The sequence below is a fragment of the Magnolia sinica genome, chromosome 8 (genome assembly GCF_029962835.1).
Source record: "Magnolia sinica isolate HGM2019 chromosome 8, MsV1, whole genome shotgun sequence".
In the NCBI taxonomy this organism is placed as follows: Eukaryota; Viridiplantae; Streptophyta; class Magnoliopsida; order Magnoliales; family Magnoliaceae; genus Magnolia; species Magnolia sinica.
Genome location: NC_080580.1, coordinates 80,278,992 through 80,305,876, shown reverse-complemented (window position 1 = coordinate 80,305,876; position 26,885 = coordinate 80,278,992). Strand labels below are relative to the sequence as shown.

The window sequence follows — 26,885 nt, the reverse complement described above, 5'->3', positions numbered from 1 at the left end:
AATAGCTAAGAAAGAGATTTCTCATTTCGAGACAAGATGAATAAGAAATAGAGAGAAAGGAGCTATATCATATTCTAAGAAATAACTAAGAAAGAGAATTGTCATTATGAGATAAAAATGACCAAAAAATAAAGAGAAAAGCCATCGCGAGTGGAGTTTAGGGTTTGGGAGGACATGAATCATGTTAACTCTTTTTTACATAGTGGGTAAAACAACCAATTTTTTGTGCCCCACCACATTGTATATGTGAGATCAGTTCCATCCATCAGGTTTGATGCTCCATGTTAAGCCTTGCAACTAAAATTCAGCCAAATCCAAACTCAAGTGGGCCACATCATAGGAACAATGGAGATGGAATGCCAAATATAGGTTGTTTTTATTTTTGGGCCAATATGGTGTGTATCCTTCATCAAATGTAACTCACTAGAATCAACTGAAGCTACAAAAATATGAATCTCAATGTTCATTAATCTATATATTGAGTAATGGCCACAGCTCAGTATGATAACTAATCATGGCCAAATAAACACATCCAAATGTAAAAACAGTAGCCTTAAAATATCAATATAACCCAATGAAAAAAATGCATGCGTATATTCATATTTATAACAGCCGACAGCACAAAGTCTATTACGAAGAGTCCTTCCGGCCCCATCCAACCCATTTGCCATCGGATTTTGATTGCATGACAACGATGGTGTAGTGACTTCACCAAGTTACCAAGTTACAGTTGTTCGCGCCATGATGATGTATGTGTTCTAAATCCCATTGCATGATCTCGGTAATGTATTAATGTCACCAAGCTCTGTTGGCCCTACCATGATGATATACATTCTATCTACACCGTCTATCCATTTCGCAGGATCATTTTAGGGCATAAGCTAAATAACGTGGCAGATACAAAGCTCAAGTGGACCACACTAGAAAAAATTAGTGTACACAATGACACACAACGTTGAAACATTCCTAGGGTCTACCATAATGTTGATTCGACATCCAACCTATTCATAAGGTCACAGAGACTTTTACTAAGGATAAACACAAATATCAGCTTGATCCGAAACTTCTGTGGTCTTAATAAATTTTCAATGGCGGATGTAAGTGTCCCCACTGCTTTCTGTTGTGTGGTCCACGTGAGCTTTGAATCTAATTGATTGTTGGTCTTATACCCTAAAATTATCTCAAACAATGGATGGACGGTGTGGATATAGCACATACATCATGGTGACGCCCACAGTACTTGGTGACGTCAACACACCACTGAGGTCGGTGGTGTGGCGCACCACGCAATCAGCTTCCTTTGCCATTTAGACGTGTTCATACGTGAAAATTCTTCGAAGACTTCACTGAATGATGTAAACTGTCCTCGTACGTGGACAAGAAAATGAAGGATTCCTTACCCTTCATGATTGGATCGCACCAGTTTTCTTCGTTCTCTTAGAAGAACTTTCGTAGACTCCTATGCAAGTTTACAACCGTTTAAAAGCAAGTGGAGGATCATCATCCTCACCTGAGGCTCCAATGGCCAGCTATCCATGCTGTAAATGATGAAGCAATCATAATAATAGTGACTAATAAATGAATTGTTAAAGTAAAACTTGAGTGGTCCAAATTCAAACGAAAAGAATCATATGGTTAATAATATCTTATCAGTGTAATTTTTCTGTGGTGCTCCATCCACAGTTGGGTCGTTAATTAGGATGGCCAGGATTGCCATACAACCATGTTATGTGTACGGTTGAAGAGTGACCACCGATTTTCATTCGGTGGAAAACCAACATATAAAGCCTAGCGCATAAGTGGACTCAGTCTAAAGATTCTCCGCCTAGTCATTTTCCTTCTGGTCGAAATTTGTATAGAGATTCCATGTACAATTTTCTAGAGGTGGGCATGTTGGACCCGATCCGACCCGACTCGGTATCGTTCCGAACAGAACCGACGGCCTAGATCGGCCCTGATCGAGTCCGTCCATCCAGATCCGATCATTTTTCGGGTCGGGTTCGGATAGTGGTGTATCCAGACAGAACCGATCCGAAAATCCGGACCGAAAGGGTCCGAACCGAACCGACCCGACCCGACCCGACCCGAGATGTAAATATCCATTTATTTTGCAAAATTCTCTTTCTCAATAAAATCTCCGCCCATCCATCTTTGGCTTTTCGTTTGGCACCAAAAAACCCTACTCAATATACACCCGAGCCCCCAACTCTATCTCTCTATCTCTCTCTATATCTGTCTCTCTCTATATCTCTCTCTATCTGCCATTCAGTTTTGAAGCTCTACGGGATCTCTCTGTGTTCAAAAGAAAGAGAAAGAGAAAGAGAAAGAGAGTCGTAGCCAGCATTGAATGGTTTGCATACAGCTGTTTACAGCTTGTAGTCTTCACAATCGGACCAAGTTGGCGGAAGCGGATTGGCTGGTATACAAAGCGAATTGGCTGGTGTAACGTTAGTAAGTTCTGTGGGTCTGATCATGAGGTATGTGTTATATCCAAATCGTCCATCCATTTGGCAATATCATATTAAGGCTTAAGACAAAAAATAAGACAGATTTAACTATTAAGTGGACCACACTACGGAAAGCAGTGGGAGATTGAACTTCTACCCTTGAAACCCTTTTTGGGTTCACAAAAGTTTTGGATCAATATGAAATTTGTTTTTCCTCTTCGTTAAGGTCTTTGTGACCTTATGAACAGATTGGATGGAAACTAAACGTTATGGTGGGCCCTACAAATTGTTTAACGGTGAAAATCATTATCTCCGTTGCTATTTATGGTGTGGTCCAAATGATCTTTGGATATGATTCATTTTTTGGATAATGCTCTAAAATGATCTTTAAAAATAGATGAATGGTATAGATATAATAAATACATCACTGTGGGGCCATGTAACTTTGATCTCCAACCGTTCATACAACTCGAAGCTCGAGGAGCGTTAGTGCTCGTCTTCACACGACACGTGCCTAGAGCTGTAGTGGCGGTTTAAGTCTCCCAACAGATGAGGAGAAGCATGTGAACTTTTACATATAGCTCCATCTTTTCTGCCAACGTGTCATATTTATAAAAAATCCGAGCCGTTCAAAAGATGGGTCACAATATGAAGATTTTCTACTTAGAAATTTGGCTGATCCACTCATTATGTGAGGCACACATGAATGTTGAATCAAATAAGTAGGTTTCATTGATTTTGGTGGTGTGGCTTGTGTGATCAGTGGACCACATTTATCCTTACAATGGATATGATCTTTGTATTGTGCCCCAACTTCTTCACGGCTCAGATTTTCCATATTAGTATGCATTGGCGGGAAATGTTAAGATGTCCCATGCTCGTATGTAACCACTACGAGTTCATGTACAAACGACAGGCTAGAGCAACTGTATAGCTGGTGTCAGCTATAGCCAGTAGTACGAAGCTTCTTCAAGAAGCCCATTTCATACTGAGTTATTTTATCCCACTAAATAAACTACGTGGGGCCCGTTTTGAAATTTTTTTGGTTTATCCACACTGTTCATAAGCTTTTTCAGATGGTTGTAGGGATTGATGTTAAATTTTAAGTATATCTAATAATCAAGTAGATCACACTATAAGAAACAGTGCGAATAATGAAATGGACGATTCGGACCTTGCCTAATCCGATCCGACTCCATTTTCCTGACCGAGTCGGACTCGGACCGATTCAGGCCAATAGGGATTCGGATAGGTTCGAGTCAGATGACCCGGACCCGGTCTCGGATCGGATCGAATTCAGATCAGGCCTTGCAGATTTTGAACAGAGTCGAGTTGGACCGAATCCGATCCGACTTGGTCCGATGCCCAGCTCTATACTTTTCTATGCAACCACATTGCATAAGACTTTGTGACATGTGAGGTCTATGGTTTGGCGATCCAGATCAACTCCATTGTGGAAGTTGCAGTAAAAGCCTTTTAGACATGGAGATGGTTGCCGTTCAATCAATGACTTATAAAGAGACATATGTTCACATTGACATGCAGTAGAATACCTCAAAACCAAGGGTTGGAATATTCCAACCTTGGAAATTTTCCATCCATTGTCCATTCACGTGATGGACCGTCATTCGGGCTAGATTTTTTAGGGAGCAATGGACAAATAGTTGTAAACACCGCTTCTGGGTCCACTTGTAAAAATTGAAAGCCCGGGAAAGTAGTTCGTATGCTCGCTTGGATGGCACACGACCCAACGGGAACTGGACCTATGTTGTACTCGGGTCTGCGGCGAAAATGGGGCACGTGGATTTCCTGGTGGGCGAATTAGGTACTACTGAATGGCCACCGTGATGTATGAATTTTATACACACCATTCATCCATTTTTCCATACAACTTTAGAATAATGGTCCAAATAAGGCATATCCATTTCTCAAGTGGAGCACACGAAGCAGTGGTACTAAGGATGCCCATCATTGAACCTTTTTAGGATTCACAGTGTTATATATTTGCCATCCAACCTATTGATATGGTCATATAAACTTGGATGAAGTGAAAAAATAAATATTATCTTAATCCAAAACTTTGGTGGGCACCAAGAAATTTTCAACAGTAGGAATTTAATCCCCACTTTGTGGTCAATTTAAGCCTTGGATCTTCCCAATTATATGTTTTAATATGTAAAATGATTTGTTAAAATAGATAGACAGTATGGATAAAATTCATACGTCACATTGGCCCCTCATTCGCCCTCTCGGGGACCCCACCTGTCTCGAGCTCCGAACACACGGGGGTAGTATCTAATCCGCGCCCGATTTCCTGTGACACACGTAGGGCTGTTCACGAGTCAAGCTAGCTCGAAAAGCTCGCTCGACTCGGCTTGAGTTAGCTCAGATTGACTCAGCTTGAATGGCCGATTCGAGCCAAACCAAGCTAATTATTTGAAGCTCGAGTTGAGTTCAAGCCAAGTTCGACCATGAGGCATTTCAACTCGACTCGACTCGAAGCTCGAACTCGAACTCGACTCATATACATATAATATGTACATAATATTTATTATATTTATATATATATATATATATATATATATATATATATATATATATATATATATATAATATTAATATAAGTTTTAAATTTAAACTTAAAAATAAAAAAATAAAAAACAAACCCTGGAGTCTCTACCAGACCGCACGCACCCCCTTCCCTTCCCCTTTCTTCTCTTTCTCTGCACACTGCCAGCGACACGCCCGCCCCGACCACCACCACTAGTTTTCATTTCAACTCCACAATAGTATGATTTTAATCTCTTGAGATATACTTCTTAGGTGAGAAACCCATGAAATTTGAGATAGGTTCTTCTCAAATTTGTTAGAGCTTCAAGGAAATCCAATGATCTAATTGGCTAGAGCTCTTTACTTGGATTTCTGATCTATGTTCTGCTCTGTTTTTTTTTCTGATACTTGGATTTCTGCTAGTGGAAGAAGATCAAGAACAGATCGGTTCTTATAGGTTTCCTCATCCAATTCGAAGCTTTGTTTAGTTTTTTCATCGGGTTTTGCTTTGATTCTCTTAAGATTTTTGAATTTTTTATCAATGGAGGAGGATCAAGAATAGAATCCATTACTCTCTCACCCAACAAGCTCGAGCTCGACTCGAGGTAAACTCGACTCGACTCGAACCACTAGCTCGACTCGAACTCGACTCGACAGCTTTGGCAAACAAGCCAAGCTTCAATGTTGAGCTTGAGGCCAAGCTCGAGCTCGAGCTCGAACTCGAGTACATCATGGACAAGCCAAGCCAAGCTTGGCCCACCTCGACTCGACTCGGCTCGATGCCCACCTCTAGACACACGTAACCCGAATGCCTGTGGGCCCACTGATGAGATTTTTGTGTGACATCCACTATATCTATACGGGAACGGATTGGCTACTCCCCCTTACACCAGCCAATGGCTGATGGTCGGTGCTCTGTGAGCCCCACAATGATGTATATGCTTCATCCATACTGTCAATATTTTTTCACGGATCATTTTAGAGTATGAGACCAAAAATGAGTTATATCCCAGTCTCAAGTGGACCACATTACAAGAAACAGTGTTGAATGAGCGTCAACTATTAAAAACATTTTGGGGGCCATAAAAGCTTTGGATCAAGCTGATTTTTGTTTTTTCTGAACCTGTATGATCCAATCAACAGATTGGATATCAAATAAACAGTACTGTGGGCCTCAGGAGGATTTTAATGGTGGATATTCAATCGCTATTGTTTTCATGTGTTGTGGACCACCTGAGATTTATGTACCTCTAATTTTTGGGATTAAGACCAAAGTTGATCTTTAAAAATGGATGAACGAAATGGATGAAACACATACATCATGGTATGGCCCACAGAGCACTGACCATCAGCCCAGGGGGCTGGTGCCAGGGGGAGTAGCCAATCCGTTTCCCATCTATCCGGTTGGAAGCGGATTGCGTCCTACCCCCGTTTGAACCGAATCGGTCGGGCCCGTCGGGCTACGTGGAGCCCACCGTGATGTGTGTGTTTTATCCACCTGGTACATATCATTTTTTGGTATGAGCTAAAAAATGAGGGCTCAAGTGGTTCATACAATTGAACGCCCACTGTTAAAAATTTATTGGAAGCCACAAAATTTTTGGATCAAATTGGAATTTGTGTTTTCCCTTCATCCAGGTTTCTATGGCCTTATGAACAGGTTGAATGGAAAATAAAAATCGCGGTGGCCCCTGTAAGGTTTCAACAGTAGAAATCATTATCAATGCAGCATCCTGTGGTGTGGTTCATCTGAGCCTTTAATCCACCTCCTTTTTTTGAATTATTATATTAAATGATCTGAAAAATTGGATGAACCGCATAGATAAATCCCATACATTACGATGGCCCCACAATGCCCCCACATGGATCGATTCCGTCCTAAGGGTACCCCAACACAGGAAACTGAGTGATTTAATGACCCCATTAAAAACTTCATAAGGCCCCTGGTAATGTTTGTTTGTTTGCCATCCAAACTGTTGGTAAGATTGATCCAAAACGTTTTAAATGAAGTGACATGCAAATATCAGCTTGATTCAAAACGTTTTAAATGATAGGCATCTAATCACCATTGTTTCCTGTAGTGTGGTACAGTGAAAATTTTGATCTTTTTTAGTTTTTGTTCCCTTCACTAAAATGAGTCGGAAAAATGGATGGACGGTGTCGATTTACCACACATACATCAAGTTGAGCCCACGGCCCACGGTCATGGCCTCACTTAATTTGCCTATGTCAGTTGTAGGGGCTGTTTGTTTACCACTTATTATGCTCTTGAAATCTAAAAAATCAGATTTCAGATATTTAATATGTTATTTTGGATGTTTGTTTAATAGACTTAAAATAAATTTATAATATAAATTAAACACTGAATTAATTCGGAGGTGGTGTATGGGCCAAAAGCTGTAAAGTAATATATCCGAATGCGATGAGTGGCTTTCCCTTAAATTTTTTTCTTCTGAAAATGGCAACTTTGCCCCTCCTCTTCAGTAATTGATCGTGATTTGGAATCGACTTCATTTTTACATGGTAAAGTCCTGTGGGTCCTTTTATTTATGTGGCAAATATCCACAAGTCCATTCAACTTTTCAGATAATGGTAGGACATTAAATGAAAAATGAGGCTAATCCAAAACTTAAGTGGGCCACACCACAGAAAGCTATGGAAGCGATGGCACCAACCATTGAAACCTTCCTAAGGCCCACCATGTTGTTTATTTGCAATGATGTTTATTTACCATCCAAAATCTTAATAAGGTCACACGGACCTGGATGAACCGAAGAAGCAAATATCAGCCTGAAACAGAACCTACGTGGCATCAAGAAGTTTTCAATCACGGACATTTAATACCCACTATTTTTGCTGGTGTGGACCACCTGAGCGTTGAATCCAACCTATTTTTTAACAATCACCTAAAATAATCTGAAAAAAATGGATGGCCGGTGTGGATCTAACACATACACCATGGTGGAGTTTACAAAACTTTGCCATGTTAACACAGTACCTGTCTGGTGACGTGTTCTATACTAGGTAATTAGTTACGAAAAGTTGCGTGGTGTGCCACACACCACCGGGTCGACAACACCAAGTTTTATGGGACTCACCATAATGTATAATGTATGTCTCTCATCTATACCATCTATCCTCTTTATGAGATTATCTTATGGCATGGCCCCAAAAATAAGTCAGATACAAAGCTCAAGTGGACCACACGACAAAAAATAGAGAGGATTGAATGTCTACCATTGAAAATCTTTTAGATGCCGCAAAATTCTTGGATCAATCTGATATTTGTTTTTTCCCATTGTCAAGGTCTATGCAACCTCTCTATAAGGTTGGATGACAAATAAACATCATGACAAGCTCTAGGACGGTTTCATGGTTAGAAATCATTGTACCCATGGCTTTAGGCAGTGTGGTCCTACTAGCACCGGAAGTTAAGTGGGGCCAATGTGACGTTTGTGACAAATCCGCCTGTTTCATCCATTTTCCAATTCATGTTAGGACATTAGTACTTTGTAAAATTAATATATATTTTTATCAAACTGAAATTTTTGGATTCATACTAAATTTCACGGTTTAGAAATAATTTACCAAAGAGAAAATTCATACGAAATGGATCCGCTACTTAAATTATTTTCATTTTTAAAAAATAAAAATAAAAAAAATTCAGCTCCAGTTTCCATGATGACAGTCAATTCAGGCATTTGGGCCTACCTTTGGGCCCACTATAATCTTGATGTAACTCATTTTTTAAGTGTGTGTGTGGGATGTGCTAACTAGTTTATAACTAATTTGTAAATAAGCAACTAGTTTATAACATAATAGTGTATATGTGTGTGTGTGATATGCTAACTAGCAACATCTAAAGATTCACTATCGGAGGTTTTAAACAAACGTACAAATAAAAATCACAAACACAATCATATATAGTGTGGTTTAGCTAATTGATGAGGACTGACATGATTGCTTTGCGTCTCGCATATGACATTTGGCTATATAGGCCTCGCATCGCATGGCCTTGGTATGGCCGATAGCATTCATGTCTTACATCATATAGCTTGGGTACAGCTGATAGCATTCATGGACTTACCGCATATTTTCGCATTTCTCTGATATTGTACACTTGGCGCTTGCCTTACGTACACACTTACACCACCCTCTAAGCTTTTGTAAGCTTATGCACGACCGTTGTGTGCAAGTGTCGTTGGCTCAAGCAGTGCTGAGGCAGGAGCACGTGTCGGATTATTTTAGAGTTTTTAATCACCCTGTATTTCCCTTTCCGCATTATACTTAAAGTTTTTGATATAGTGAATATGTGGTGATGTTATTTTGTGACTTAGTTATGCTTGTGGTTATGCTCCATTACAAAAAAAAAAAAAAAATTCATACTGAAAATCCTCCTTCTAAGATCCCAAGATCGAAATCTGGCATGTGAGTGCTGGGATCTGAAAATGGGGCACTATAGAGACTGTCGGCACCCGATTTGACGATTGGAAATTTTGTGAGCCCGTTTTCCGAATTTGGAGCGTGACACTTTGTATATGATGATCGTTTGAGGTGACCAAGGTGATGGGAGGTTGGTTGAATTTCTTACAACTAATGAGAAGTTGTATTACCTAGGAGATTCACCTACATGGGTCTTCTAAAAAATTTAAACAATGGTATGCTAAAACAACTTAAATTTATTCTCTAGAAAATGGAATAGTTCAAGCACATCTTTAAGGTAAAAGTTGAAATCATCGTAAGAGTGTTAATCTCAAGGAAGATTGCTTAGAACTCAATGATATAGAGGCTTGGGTGAGAGATATGAACATGGATTCACTTAAGCTTCTATTATAACAATAGGAAGTGTCAATTAAAGACATCTTTGCTCAACCTGCTTCTCGAAATTTGAGCGAAATTCAGCCTTTCAGCAATGCAGACGATCACAGCTCTCCTTATTATTATAACTGACAGGCTTGACTTATTTGGGATCTTTCCGCATCAGGTAAGTTCTCGGTTAAATCAGCTTAGAATGGCATCAGGCATCGTCTTCCTTCTCTCCATTGGACCAAATGGACCTGGAACAAAACTCTTCCCCCGAAAATGAGCATCCTTGTGTGGAAAGTTATGCATGAAGCCGTCCCGGTGGACCAATCAGTTTAGAGACGTTGCATTCCGTTAGCATCACGCTGTGAGTGTTGTAGGCAGAATTCCTCCCGCAACTAATACCCGGCAGAACTGCAGCCCTACTCATCACAATCAGCCTTACAGAATGACGCCAGCAATCAAGGAAACCAGCAGACTTCTGACCAATTGCAGGTAGGTATCCTCCTCAATGGCCAACAACAGCAAGTTTTAAGCCCAATAGCAGATCAGCCCTTAAAATCTACCACTCAGCAGGTTCGTGCTATTTCATTTGCCCAGTTCCAAACCAGGCAGAACAGGGGTCAGATGGTCACCATCTCCTCGACACCTGGTAACGTGGAAACACAGAACCACCTATTCAGTCAGGGTGAGATTGCAACTCAGATCTGGAGTCACTTCAGCCGACTATTTGGCATTGCCAATTCTCCTAATCATACAGTATTTCAACGCATCCAACTCTAGACGACCAAAGCTAGTAAGAAAACTAGAACTTCTTATCTAATTGGTCTTGCCCCTAGTATCATAATATGGAAATATGGATCAGCAGAAATCAGGCTCGATTTGAAGGTAATGCAATGTGCTCTACCCACATCCTTTTTAAGGTGTACTGTTGGTTGAATGAACTCGGCTCAACCATCTCAGCCCCAGATAGGAACTCCATGACGGACCTCATCACTCTTCAAGCTCTCAGGCTAAACAAAGCACAGTCTTCTCCAACCAGAAAATTTATCAATGTTAAATGGTCAAGGCCCCCTCATGGATGGCTTAAGATGAACGTTGATGGTTCCTCGAGGGGTAATCCGAGTCCGGGGGTGGGGGGGGGGTCACCATGGCAATATCATATTTGCCTTTCATAGAAACTATGGTCATCCTACAAACACAACTACTAAGGCCCGAGCCATGTTAGATGGAATCAGGATATGCGCCAACTTGGGCCTATCCAACATTTTGGTGGAGACTGATTCAAAGACCATCGCAAATTCGATTAATAACCCCCGCAGCCCCAGTTCCTGGAACATTTGGTACAACCTGGGTGAAATTCACCTTTATCGACAATCTTTAAACCTCAATTTTAGTCACATTTATCGAGAGGGAAATTCGGTAGCGGATGCTTTAGCCAGGATGGCTAGTGAGGGATGCCCAAATAAGCTGTATAACTCTCATACTACCCTTCCGAGGCTTGTGCGCGGTCTAATTTCCACTGATAATATTGGCATTGGGACAATTAGGGAACAGTACTTGTAGCAACAGATTATTCCCTGCTTTCGTTTCTTTTCCTTATTTGGCAAATTTTGTGCAGCTTAAGTTATATGATGGGAGTGGTCCGATCCTTTTTGTTGGGACCCTCCTGAAAGGATGTATATTTTCTCATGGAATGAATTCAAGCTGATGATTTTTTTTTTTTAAATGCCATTTATAAAAAGTTTGAGTTCCAACGATCAAAAAATGGGTAGGAAACGGTTATGTCAATGTCATCGAAGGAGGCTTCAATGCTATTGAAGGCTACCTCGATGCCATCGAGAAAATCAAATATTCTTGATGGACATATCTGACTTGTTTGATGTCATTAACGGACCTTTAATGTCATCGAACTTAACCTTTGATGTCATCAAAGGTGGCCTCGCTGTCATCAAGAAATTCAGAAAGAAATGTGATTTCTTGATGGACATTTCTGATTCTCAATCAATGTCATCAAACTTAACCTTCGATGCAATCAAAGTTGGCTTTGATTGCATCGAGAAATTCATAAATAAATATGAATTCTTGTTGGACATTTCTAATTCTTGATCATCGATGCCAACAAGTGGGCCTTTAATGCCATCGATGACCCTTCGATAGCAGCTCGATGGGATCGAAGAACCATCGAAAAAACTGCTATTTTGGGTGTTTGTTTTCATAGTAACTTCGCATCTCTTTTAGCCTTATCTATCATGATCTATATGTGTTCTTAAAGCTAAGGGATGATCAAATAAGTTTTCTTATTTAGCCTAGATCATCTAGAGGTCAATGATTGTTTTGGGTTAAGAGTTAGGGTTATAAAGCATATTTTTTAAATGTTCTTTTCTCCTTAATGCTTTATCTTCATTGTGTCTTCGGTAATCACTTTTCAAGGGCTCAACCACTATGTGACATACGGACTCACTTGATTGACAAATGAAGTACAAAAATCAGTGCACTAACAACACTCACCAATAAAAACTTCCCAGGGCACTATAATGTTTATTTTCCATCCAATCTGTTGATGATGTCACACATACCTTGTTGATAATGTCATATACACCTGGATGATGGAAAAAAAAAAAAAACAAAACAAATATAAGGTTGATCCATAATTTTTTTTTACGGTGGACATTAAATCACCACTTTTTATAGTGATGTAGTCCACCTGAGATTTGGATATGCTTCATTTTTGGGACTATGGCAGAAAATGACATGGGAAAACGGATGGACAGTGTAGATATACAACTCATACTTTAAGGTAGGTCCCATGGCCTCACAGAAGTTTGTCTTTCCCATGTCATTGAAACCGCCCGCATTGCGGATTATTTTGCTTCGGTTTTAACAACCCAAGTTATTTCTATAACAATCAACCTAAATATAAATTGAATGGTCTATGGCCCCACCAGATTTCTATGTAACATTAGGCTGTCCATCATCTCTTAAGGGTTCCTTCATCATTTTATTCCAAATATCAAGCAAACGGGAAGTTTAAGTGGGCCACAACATGAGTAACAGTTGGTTTGGAAGTGCCAACCTTTGAATCATTCCGGGGGACCCACGGTCATGTTTATATGTCATCCAACCCCTTCATAAGGTGAGTTTCATCAACACCCTGATCCATAGCTCAAGTGGTAGACTAAGTGAAGATACCTCGTTTCAACCCTAACCGGTGGGGAATTAAACCTCTACCGTTAAAACCCTTTTTTGGGTCACAGAAATTTTGGATCGATATAAATTTATTTATTTTTCCCTCTTCATTAAGGTATTTGTGACCTTATGAATAGATTGGATGTAAAATAAACGTTTTGGTGGGCCCTACAATTTTTTTACTAGTGAAAATCATTATCTCCGCTGTTATTTATGGTGTGGTCCATATGATCTTTGGATATGATTCATGTTTTGGAAAATGCTCTAAAATGAACTCTAAAAGTGGATGAACGGTGTAGATATAATAAATACATCACTATGGGGCACTATATAACTGGTGTGATGTACACCAGCCAATCCGCTTCCGTTCTAACACACGAAAAAAAAAAAAGGCAGCGGAGCAGAGCTGGTGCATCGACGCCAACAAGTTCTGTGGTCCCATCATGAGGTCTGTATTATATCCAAACTACCCATCTCTTTTTTGAGCGGATATTAAGGTTTGAGACGAAAGATAAGACAGATCTAGAGATAAAGTGGACCACACTGCAAAAAGCAACGGGGAATTGAACTTCTACCATTGAAACCCTTTGAATCAACACGAAAATTTCTTTTCCTCTTTGTAAAGGTATTTTTAACCTTATGAACAGATTGGATGGAAAATAAACTGTTATGGTGGGCCCTACAAATTTTTTAATGGTGAAAATATTATACCGCTGCTATTTTTGGTGTGGTCCATTTGAGCTGTGGATATGATTCATTTTTTGGCTAGTGCGCTAAAATGATCTTAAAACATGGATGAACGGTGTGGATATAAATTCATCATTATGGGTCCCATGTGTCCTTTGAACCGTTCGTACAACTCGGGCTCGAGGAGCGTCGGCGCTCATCTTCGCACGACACGTACACCAGCTATACAGCTGGGGTCCGGTACACCAGCCAAAAAATCCTTTCAAATGCATGCATCCAGTCGTCACTTTTCCTTGTGGTGTGATCTACATTGGATTTCCATGGGCCTGATTTTTGGAAATAAGTGCTAATATAATATGAAACAAATGATGGACGAAGTGGATTTCACAAAAACATGCGGATCCCACAGACCTTCGACGGACTCCTTTCCTAAGCTTTTGGTGTGAATGCGGGAATCGTTCCACGTTTTGCCATCTTCCGATCCGTATTCGTTTGGGTATGGCCCCATAGCCAACCCAGCTTACGTCAAATCAACGGTCACCACCAATCAATCGTGGGCCCCACTGGTAAAAGCTTGGAACAAGTGTGGCCTAGGATTGAGTGATGGATGGCCTATTTATAGCTACCATCTCCCACCTACACTCCACAGATATATTTTGAGAGAGAGAGAGAGAGAGATGGCTTTGTATTTGTTGCTTATGCTCTTCTGGCTAGCAACAACACTAGAAGGATTAGCATCACAACTTTTAGTAACAGCCAAGCCCGGCTGCCCCGACAAATGCGGTAATGTTGACATTCCTTACCCGTTTGGTATCGGCGATAGCTGCAACATTGGCGTCGGAGGCTTCAATATCACCTGCAACGTTACTAATTATGACCCTCCAAAACCGTTCAAGGGTGAGCTTGAGGTTCTCGACGTATCATTAGTGTCTGGCCTAATGAGAATTTCAAGCGACATAAGCTGGGATTGTTACAAAAAGACAGGAGAATTGCAGTCCAACGAAATCAGTGGGGCCTACTTGGCCGATAGTCGGTTGTTCACGTTCTCAGAAACTCATAACAAATTCCCGGCCATCGTTTGTGATACCCAGGCTTTCATCGCTGCTCATGGGGCCGCAACTTCACAAGTGGTTGTATCTCATTTTGCAGCAACAATGACAGCGTGATCGACGGTGATTATATTGTTCCGGGATAGGATGTTGCCAAACCTCTAACCCAAAGTCTTTCAAGAGTTTCCAGGTGGAGGTTTATAGCTACTATAATCATACAAATGTCTCGACTTTCAACCCGTGCAGCTACGCATTTCTGGTGGATCAAAATGCTTTTAGCTTCAAAGCATCTGATCTGGAAGGTTTCAACTTTTGGAATAGAAGCAAAACCGTTCCAGTGGTGCTTGATTGGGCCATCAGAAATGAATCATGTGAGATCGCACAGAAGGACTCGGCCACCTTCGCTTGCGTGAGTGAGAATAGCCACTGTTACAACTCGGCTAATGGTCTGGGTTACCGGTGCAATTGCTCTGAAAGGTTACCAAGGAAATCCTTATCTCCCTAAAGGGTGTCAAGGTATGATATTTAATCCTTTCTAAGACTATTATTATCCAATGCGAAGTCCCATCATCAATCTTTACTGTAACTTGGGTCCAATCCAATCTTATGAGGTAAGGATCGTCCATCACGTGGTGCCCATCCTTGATGGCCCATCTCATGGATGAAAAGGTATTTAATTTCTATGCATCAGATCTAAACGGTATCAATTTTGGAATAGAAGCGAAACCGTTCAATGGTGCTCAACTGGGACATGGGAGTTCAGATATACCAGACGGCTGAAATCACTACAAGAAAAAAAGGGCTTTAGCTTCGGTTCAAAATTGTGGCTAAAATGGTTAAAAACTGAGACTAAAGCCTTTAGCCTTAGTTTTGCCTCAGTTATCAAACCAGGGTTGAAACCCCGGTGGCTAAAGGCTTTAGCCTCAGTTTTAGCAACCGAGGCTAAAATGACTTTTACAGCCTTGGTTCTTCAAGTAAGGCTAAAAACCTTTTTAGCTTCAATTTTCTCAAAATGAGGCTAAATCAAAATTTTAGCCTCTATCATTTTCAACCGAGACTAAATCCAAATTTTAGCCTCAATTGCCTCTAACCGAAGCTAAATCTATTTTTAACCTTGGTTCTCAACAACCGACGTTAAAGCCTTTAGCCATGGGAGTTGTAGTCTCAGTTTAGATAACTAAGGCAAAATTGAGACTAAAGATAGATTTAACCTTTGTTGACATCAATTGAGGCTAAAATCAATTTCTAACATCATTTATTAATAATTGAGGCTAAATCATTTATTTTAACCTATTCATAAACCTATGCATATTCAGTGGCCTTTGATCAAATGGCTTGCATTTTTGTTCTCATAAAGTAACAACTCATTGAGAAAAACATGAGAATCACACCGACTTTTCAAATTAAAATTTTAGTTTCTATTTGAAATAGAAATCTGGGAAAAAAAAAGAATTCAACAACTGAAGCTTTGATCAACCGTCATCACTGAATTCTAATTTAGATTGCTAGATCTTAACTGCAACAACTGAAGCCTCTGGTCCATCTCAGAGAAATCAGCCAACATGATGGAGCTGTAGTTGGGAGAGATCTGGTGCGTCATCGGCATGCAGTGGAAGCTTTCCTCTGCTAATGGCCATAATCACAGGATCGATGAATTCAACATCAACATAGCTGCTATTTTCAGCAACTTGTTGTTGCAGATTCAAATTAGCTAACTACCAAGGAACGGATACTGTGCAGCTGAACCTGCCACAAGAAGGAATATAAGCATCCACAACATTCAGAAAAAAGATCTTACCAGCAAGAAAATAAAAAAGGAAAATAAAAAATAGATGGTAGCAAAACTTCAAGAATTTGAACCAGTAGATCAATGGTAGACAGGGTGCATTTCAACATTGAGGTCTCAGATTTGAACCCTGCTTACCAGCCAATCAACAAAAACAAAAGAAAAGAAAAAGATTTTTAAAAAATAACTTGAAACTGCCAATGAAACATCGGAATGTATTCAACAATGAATTATCAGACTTATAGATATTATGTTGCACCAAAAATCCGTGAATCTTGATCTTAGTAATGACACTGCTAGCAAAATATGGTGAATGCCATTTTAATGGGAATCTACATATGTCGTGGTTACAAAAGGGGATTAAAATGGTCATGCCCCAGGAATCGGAAGTGAAACTAGAAAAAGACCTGATTAGCGAAGCTGACTCCACACCCTATGAAGATCCTTCCTATAATGAGCATGGCAAGGTTCTAAGCAGCTGCATTTAGCACCACGCCAATGATGAAGAAAATCCCTGCAATGATATGATGGTGCTGGAGTAGATTTTTCAATCCTTCGAGCTCTTTACAATGTGAGATTTTTTAGGAAAGCACTAATCCGTTTATCTACCGATCTAGATAACAGGGAGACTCAAATTTTTAGGGAAAAAAACAATAGATTTTTTTCCAGTACTAAGATCTGAACCTATTTCACCTAAAATCCTAATCCGGTTACAGATTTACAGGATACGGAACCAAATTCCAGTATTATATCCTCTGGTAATCTGTGGCAAATGTCCCAGTGGCAAATGTCCACAATTGGAGGGGGCATTTTCGTCACTGAGGTAATGCAAGAACTAGGCCTAGTTTGGGAGTTATGCCAAATAGCATTTTACCGAAACTTGCAGGGGGCATCAAATGCAGGAGCGAAGACCCGATCATTCAGGTGTCTTCATTGTGCCTAAGGAGTGCACGTGCTGTGTTTTTAAAACCCCTAATATACTGGTCTTTAAAACCTAACTGCCATTAGAAACCAAATTCTTCTCTCCAAGTCTGAAAATTTAGGGTCTCATATAGGAAAAAATGTATACAAAGGATACAGAAAAGATCATCAAAATGAAGAAAATGAAAAATAAGAACAATGAGAAGTATTTCCAAAGAAATTCGCAAAATTTCAAGTTCCACTCTCTAAATTTCCACTTCTAAAGTCCCGAATCAACAGAAACTCAAAATAGCAACAAAAAAATCATTAAAAGAAAAAAGAAAGTGAGAAATCAAGAGCAAGAGTAAGCAAAAATTTCCTAACATTTTAAAAAGCCGACGAAATTTCCATGTGAAATCTCCGTTTTCAGGGTTTCGACTAGAAAAAACTCGAAAACATGCTAAAAGAATCAAAATCTGCAAACAAGGAAATCGCAAAGGTCTTCTTTATGGGAATCCGACAGAATTCCACAAAATATATATATATATATATATATATATATATATATATATATATATATATATATATATATATATATATATATATATATATATATAAATCTCTGCATTCCTCTCTAAACCAGACGATCTAGGGTTCTCGATCGAGAAAAAATAGAAAAACAGCAAAGAAATTCCAAACAAATCAAGAAAAATGAAATTGAGAGCTAGAACATCCAATCTTCGACGAGATTTAATGAGAAAATGCGGGAATAAGAGCAGTACCAACCTGCACGTCCAAGAAACGAGAATTCTGAAGCTCCTTTCGCCATCAATCGACGAAATGGTTGGAACTAAAGAAAGAAATGGTGATTTTCGAGCAGAAATCGAGAGAAATGAGGGTTTTGGGAGACTTGCTTAGACTCGCTGAGAGACATTTTGCCCGAAAAGCCTCTGAGTGAGAGGAATGGTGGCTTGCTTTTGTAGCTGGGCTTTACAGGAAATAACGAAAACGCAAGGTCAAAAGTACCCTTGCTACTTTCTCAGTATAACAGCTCGTGTTTGGGGCAATATTGGCCTCAGTTTTCCATAACTGAGGCAAAAAGGGCAGTGAACCAACGGTCTCTATAGGGCCCACCATGACATGGCATCTGCTCCATCCATCTCTTATGACAGATTATTTTGGAATGGGACCCAAAATAGTAGGCTGATTCAACACTCCAATGGGCCATAATGCATGGATCAGTGATAATGGGACCATTTACCTTTGAAATCTTACCGTGGCCCACCGTGATGAGTTTGGTAGCCTCAAGAAGGCTTTAATGATAGACGTCTTCAAGAAATAATTTTTCGGCCCACTTCCATAAATGAGTTTCCAAGAATAATGGATAGACTTTTGGCTTCATTTTTCAATAACCGAGACAAAAGGGTAGACTTTTGGCCTAAGTTGCTCACCAACCAAGACAAAAGGGTAGACTTTTGGCCTTAGTTTTCAATAACCGAGGCAAAAAGGCAGGCTTTTAGCCTCAGTTTTCATTAAATGAGGCAAAAGGGCAGACTTTTGGCCTCAGTTTCTCACCAATCGAGACAAAAGGGTAGACTTTTGGCCTTAGTTTTCAATAACCGAGGCAAAAGGCCGGCTTTTGGCTTCAGTTTTCATTAACCGAGGCAAAAGGGTAGACTTTTGGCCTCAGTTGCTCACCAACCGAGGCAAAAGGGCAGACTTTTGACCTCAGTTTCTCACCAATCAAGGCAAAAGAGCAGACTTTTAGCCTCAGTTTCTCAACAACCGAGGCAAAAAGGCAGACTTTTAGCCTTAATTGCTCACCAACCGAGGCAAAAGGGCAGACTTTTGGCCTCAGTTTCTCACCAACCGAGGCAAAAGGCAGATTTTTGGCCTCAATTTCTCATCAACCCAGGCAAAAGGGCAGACTTTTAGTCTTAGTTGCTCACCAACCGAGGCAAAAGGGCAGACTTTTGGCCTCAGTTACTCACCAACTGAGGCAAAAGGGCAGAATTTTAGCCTCAGTTTCTCACCAACCGAGGCAATAGGGCAGAGTTTTGGCATCAGTTTCTCATCAACCAAGGCAAAAAGTGAATTTTTAACCTCAGTTCCTTTACAACCGAGGCTAAAAACCATATTTAGCCTCCTTTTTTTGAACCGAGGCTAAAAAATTGAGGCTAAAGGCCTACTTTCTTGTAGTGAATGGACCTCTGTAAGAATAGCAATTGCTCTCTGGTTTGGGGTGAATCCTCATCTCCCAGGAGGGTGTCAAGGTACGATGTTTCCTTTCTGGGGCATGTTCCCAGACGGAAAATGAGCTGGAATGGACAAGTCGACGAACCGTAGTACTTTAAAATTTAAAGTTTAGATATAAACTAGAAAGTCTAAAGAGTATATCCAAAGAGTCACTCTGATCCAAGGATCCTAACTATCCCATTAGTGTGATGTAAATTACTGACTTGTTGTTGTTGGTTGTGATGGTTGGTTTGTAGATATCAACGAGTGTGGTGAGGATCACGAGAAGAAACTTTGTCAACATAATTACATAAATTCGCCAGGAGGTTACCATTGTTCCTGTAAAAAGGGGTACCGCGTGCTTCAGAATGATAAAAGATACTGCACCAAAAATAAAAGTGTGGTATTCGCTGTTCTTATGGGTAAGCCCTCAATTCCAATGAATATAATAGCTCAAGAGCTCACTAGTAGAGCTGGGCATCGGACCGAGTCGGACCGGATTCGGTTCAACTCGATTCGATCCGAAATCTGCATGGGTAGATCCGAATCCGATCCGATCCGGCACGGAGTCCGGGACATTTGACCCGAACAGATCTGGTGCATGGTTTGTCTGACCCGAACCGAGTCCGACTAGGTCAAGGAAACCGAGTCGGATCGGATTGGATATGATCCTATTCGAATTTGGATTTTTTTACGATGAATATCATTATCCTCGCTGCTATTTTCAGTGTGGCCCATTTAATCTTTAGATATGATTCAATTTTTTTTACAAATGCTATAAAATAATCATGAAAAATAGGTAAACGATATGGATATGATAAATACATCATCGTGGGGCCCATGTTGATCTTGTTTGAGCCGTTCGTACAACTCGGAGCTTGAGGCACTGGTTACGTGCCGTGAAAGTCACGCAGCAGTAACGTGCTGCTGTGAAGGAAAGTCTAGTGCGGTGTATAATATATTTAGTTATTTACATTAGCATGTTAAGAGGGTCTGATAATGGTGTATGTGTTATATCAAAACCGTCCATCCATCTAGCAAATTTGTTTTAAGTCTTGAGACGAAAAATAAGATAGATCTAACTATCGAGTGGGCCACACTGAAAAAAGCAGTAGGGATTGAACGTCTATCATTGAAACTCTTTTTAAGGTCACTCGTCTTATAGAAGTTTTGGATCAATTTCAAATTTATTTTTCTTCTTAATTCAGGTCTTTGTGACCTTATGAACAGATTGGATGGAAAATAAACGTTATGGTGGGCCCTACAAATTGTTTCAAGGTGAAAATTACTCTCTGTTGCTATTTGTGGTGCGGTCCAGATGATCTTTGGATATGATCCATTTTTTTTAATAATGCTCTAAAATGATTTCTAAATGTATATGAACAGTGTAGATATAATAAATACATCACCGTGGGGCCATATAACTTTGATCTCCTTTGAACTGTTCGTACAACTCGCAACCGTCTTGGCACGACACGTACCTACAGCTAGGTGCATAGCCAGCTAGCTGTCTCTCTACCCAGCTGTGTATGGTACACCAGCAATTCCTCTTTCATTTATACACCCTAAACTCTGTTGGGCCCACCTTGAATGCATGTGGTTTATCCACGTTGTTTATTCATTTTTGCAGATCATTTTAGTCATTGAACCCAAAATTGATGCATATCCAAAGCTCAAGCGGACCATACCACGGGAAAAAATAGAAATTTCAATAAAACTATTTCGGATCGGGTAGGATCGGATCGGTCTGGATCCATTCGGATCGGGTTTTCAGCTTGGGTCGGGTCAAATCATGGCCAATCCGAACTCGACCCGAAAAAATTTCGGATCTAGATGAGGCTACCCGATCCGCACCGATCCAGACCGTCGGTTCGGTTCTGATCGAGTCAGATCGGGTCTGGTCGGGTCGGATCCACCGGATCGGGTCTTTTTTGCCCAGCTCTACTCACTGGTCGATTGGAAACTCAGTCGAGTTAACTCAATTTGAATTAATATCGGTCAATTCATCCAGATGGTCGATTATTCAATTCTATTTCAACTTTTTAATTTTTTTTCAAGGTTTTTCTTTTTCTTTTTCTTTTTCTTTTTAAGTTGTTATGAAGTCAATGAGTATTTGATGAATATTCTGGTGTCATTTATAGGTTTTTTGTTTTTTAATGAATATCCCTCCACTTTTTAGTTTTTTTTTTAATAGTGGAAAGGTGGAGAACACTAGCTCCGGTTTTTAGCCTAATTAGACTAAAGGAGAGAGAGAGAGAGAGAGAGAGAGAGAGAGAGAGAGAGAGAGAGAGAGAGTTTAATGAATATATGATGCATGTATAACGGAGAGAGAGAATTTTTAATGAATATATGATGCATGTACAATGGGTCGCAGAAACTTTCATGGCTAAGATGAACTAGAAGGCCCGATGGAGGCGGAACTGATCAAGACTGTTAGAACCCTAAAACATGAGTATCTCACAAACCCGCGGAATGCATTATCGACGTACAATATATGATTTTGAGATAGAAGAAGCTACTTTAGCCAAACAACCTTGCTATGTCGGATTGCCCATGCGTGATTTGCGAGATTCCATCAGATTGATGGTCAAAAGTCCATTTTAGTTTTGTTTTTACTATTTATAGTGAGTTTAGTAAGTTTTAGTTTTATCATAACTCTTAATCCTTTGATCTTTAGAAGTTGTGCCCAACATGAAAAAGGCTTAGAAAAATTAAGAGAATAATGCGATTAGGCCAAATTTGATACTTACTACTTTTGGCCGAAAACCATGAAGTCTAGTAGAAATCATGACCATTTATAAATAATAAGTTTACTATTTATAGTAAGTCACATTTTTTAGGGAGTTTGAGTTGGAGTTTGATTCTAAAACTTCTTCCTATGTTTGATATCACTATTTAAAGGATTGTAAATTCAATTTTATCATCAATCAATTTATTTTCGAATTTATTAGAATTTATTTCTATGTTCTATTTTTCGTCGTGGATTCGTGGAATCTCTGTGAAGAATCCAAAGAAGCTCCGTGGATTCAGAGTAATTATCCCCTGAGGAAGATGGTGATCGACCTCATCATGTTCATCCTGTTGGGGAACCGTGGAAACACACAGAGATGAATTTAGGATAGCAATCCAATAGCACCAAACAAAGGAAGAACACATCGATTTAACGTGGAAAACCGTTTCGAAAAAAAAAAACCATAACACAAAGCGACAAATGAACACTATGAAAGAAAAATTACAAAGGGAAAGAGCTTACCCGATTTGAACAACCTCAAATCTCACCCTTTGCTACACCCTTTAAACCACTTGTATGAATTTGAAAACCCCTAAGAATGGTTTCTAATCCTGTGTACACCCATATATATAGCCTTAGGAAGAATTCCAAACGGAAAAGGAAACTGGGAAGAATCCCATCTCAAACGAAAAAGGAAACTACAAAGAATTCCAAACGAAAAAGGAAACATGAAACTTGATTAAAGGCATCAAATATAATAATCTCCACCATGTCTTCAATCATCAAATGTATAGCTTCTTATCCTCTTCTCTTATCTATGCCTTGCATCATAGCTCCATCAATGCTTCTCGTACACACTCCGTCTTCCATGTAGTTAGGATAGGAAAATGGTTGGAAAAAATTTGGTGCTTGATTGATGGTGGAAAAAGCCTAAATATAAAATTTCACCTTTTGTACTAAAATGAAGGAACTGACTTCAACTTTCAATGGTGTAGGATCATAGATCGAGGTCCAAATTTTGTATAACCTTGTAGTCATATGAGACCAGAGTGTGGTCCAAATTTGAGTTGTGATGGACGGAAGGAAGTGGTTAAATCGGTAGATCCAGATTTATAAGGAGTTGATAGGCCTTGAAAGGATAACTTCGTACCTATGGAAAAACCTACCAAAATGAGGTCTTTATATTTCACACTTGGCCCATATGATAAGCAATCCAAGTCATTCATATGAAGGAAAATATCCTTCTATGACTACCCACGAGGTTTCTTCACTTGATGGACACCAAAATTAACGGTTAAGGGGTTGATTTGTCAGTTGGGTTACTTTTATAGTGATTTAAGGGCCGAAATTTGACATATACGGTTAATTTATGATACATAAGTGTGATATAAAATTTTACATCAAACGGATAATGGGGAACCATGTGATCTAGAATTCAAGGGTATAGGTTAATGACATTTTCGTAATTCTTGTTGATATAAGAGTTTTAGAAAATCTAATGGTTCTACATGGTTATATGCACATTTATAAGTAATTCTTACAAAAAAAATTGTATCTAAATCATTATGAATAAGAATTTTCACCAAACTAATTAAGGAAATGTACATATATCAACCAACATAATAGATGGTCAGATGATATGTTAAAAATAGAAAAACTTGATGGTTAGTACTCTGATCGTGTATGTAAGTGGGTGTACGGTTAGTTTTGTAAACAGATGATCACAAGTGAGTTTTTGAAGTGATCAAGAGGTAGAGCATGTATACCGTTAGAAGGGGACTGGTTCACTACATAGAAAGTTGTGTTAACGGCCTTAGTCCATAGGTTCTTACCCAACCCTGCATGACTTAACATGCATCAGGCCCTCTTCAAGAGAGTCCGATTCATCCGCTCAGCCACTGTCACGCCCCACACTCGAAAACTGGGCTAAAAAATTCACGATTGTCGAATCCGGTGCCGATAGCCTCAGTAGTACCCCATTCTCGGCTCCTAACTCTCATACGCCAGATTCTGATCCTGGGATCTTATAAGGAAGATTTTCAATATGAATTTGTTTCATAAGAAGCATAACCACAAGTATACCCAAATCATAAGAACAACATCATCACCACACATCCACTAATATTTGAGTACAATACTAAAAAGGAAATACATGCAAATAATAAAATCTCCAGAAGCTCTGCCGCACGTTCTTGCCCCAGCTCAACTGCATCCAATCGTTACTTGCACGCATCTATAATGCATAAGCTTATAGAAAGCTTAGAGGGTGGTGTAAGTGTGTGCACAAGATAAGTATCAAGCATTCAATACAATGCCTTAATCATATAATATCAAAATTTTTGGCATGAATCATACGATATTAGAGTAAGCGGAAATACTACAAGTCCATAAGAATATCATTAACCTCATCCAAGATATGAGGTGAAAAGACATAGCAAGTCAATGTTATATACTGAGAAAGTAATGTAAATCGGCTATGTAATGCGGAAACACAATAAACCAGATATCAGATATCGAGGATGCAATGCAATACCATTAGCCTTATCTAAGTCATATAAATGCAGAAGTATAGTAACTCAAAATGCCATATGCCGTGGATGTAATGCGATATGCAGTGCGAATGGAATAATCATGCTGGAGTGTGAAGTCAGGATGATAGTACGTAGAATTGCAGGCTATGAGGTCCATCACAAGGGACTTCTATCTAAACTAGTCTCGTACCTAATTTGGATGTCAGACTCAATGTGGTAAACTCCTGATCTCAGGTTAGTCACGCGCCCCAACCGAAATCCTGGCCATTGCAAATGTACACGTAACAAATAGTTGCGCACCACCAGCCCGACTGGATAGTGAATAAATGAATATGCAACTCCTGCTCAATAAGTCCACATATCAGTATTGTTTATCTCTGGGATCATTACCGGGGTCTATTACACTCTACGCCAGCTTGCCGCCCCTATCCGAGCTCACAACTGGGTAAGTGAAAGAGACCTCACTATCCGCCTGCCAATATTGGGCCCGGCTCGTCGATAGTGGACCCATTCCTCAAGTTAGTCAAACTCAACTTAGATATTGCCCCCTCACTCAGGCGGGTAAGGTCACACCCCCTCCCAATCGACCACGTCAAAGTGGGAGACGTGACCTACTAGTATACGGCCCTCATACGCTCATATACATCCACTCGGTCTAGATGTTGGGGCGTCCTCTGGTATTAAGAGGGTTTAGGGATTTTCACCCAGGGCCATCTATGGCAGCTCGATGTTCGAACCAAACATTTTCGGTGTCCCATCTGGCCATCCACGATATGCCTGTAGAGGCTACGGCCCTGATGTCGCTAAGGCGTACAGTAATCACAACACACAATGCAAGATGCGTGAGTCATACAATCCAGTCATGCATTAATCTTGCACATACCGTGCGCTCATGTGAGATAGCCTTCGCCTATCAGGGAGTCTCATAACAACCTGCCCAATGACATATGAAATGGTCAACCATATCTCATAACAAACATGTAGATGATGCGTATAGGCATGTATCATGATGTTATGTTGTCACATACTCATAATCAATATCAACAATCGACATCAACAATCGGCCTCGATAATGTGTACATTTAACCAATCATTGCCCCAAGGAATGACCCACATAGAGCCTAACATATAGTGGACCCATGGCCTCACTCAAGAGCTTAATACACATCACGATGGGTCTCTCACATGGGCCTAATATACATCATAATGGACTCCATCGCCTACCCCTCAAATGCATCACAATGGGCCTCATCACATATACCTCATATACCTCATATTCATCACATTAAGCTTTAAACACGGGCTGAATACACATCACAATGGGCCTTAAACAGGGGCCACATATACATCACATAGGCCAAATACACATCACAATGGGCCTCAACTACAGGTCGCATATACATCATATAGGTCTCGACAATTGAAATCGGCCTCGACAATCGAAATCGGCCTCAACAATCGGAATCGACACTCGGAATCGGCCTCGATACTCGGCCTTGACAATTAAAGTCGGCCTATACAATCGACATCGACAATCGGAATTGGCCTCAATACTCGACCTTAACAAATCAGAATCGGCCTCGATACTTGGCCTCAACAATTGGAATCGGTAAATCGGTCACGTTAATCGGAATCGGCAATCGGCCACGGCAATCGGGATTGATCGATAATTAGAATCGGCAAATCGGTCACGTAAATCAGAATTGGCAATCGGTCAAGACAATCGGAATCGATCGATAATCAGAATCGGCAAATCGGTCACGTCAATCGGAATCGGCAATCAGTCATAACAATCGGGATCAATCGATAATCAGAATCGACAATCGGTCACGACAATCGGAATCGATCGATAATCAGAATCGGCAAATCGGTCATGTCAATCGAAATTGGCAATTGGCCACGGCAATCGGGATCGATTGATAATCAGAATCGACAATCGGTCGCGACAATCAGAATCGATCGATAATCAGAATCGGT

General features: G+C 40.0%; 1 pseudogene; it reads left to right on the top strand.

The window, feature by feature from the left end:
• Positions 1–14,233: 14,233 nt before the first annotated feature.
• LOC131254335 (wall-associated receptor kinase 2-like) overlaps positions 14,234–26,885 on the top strand; it is a 31,208-nt pseudogene continuing 18,556 nt past the window's right edge.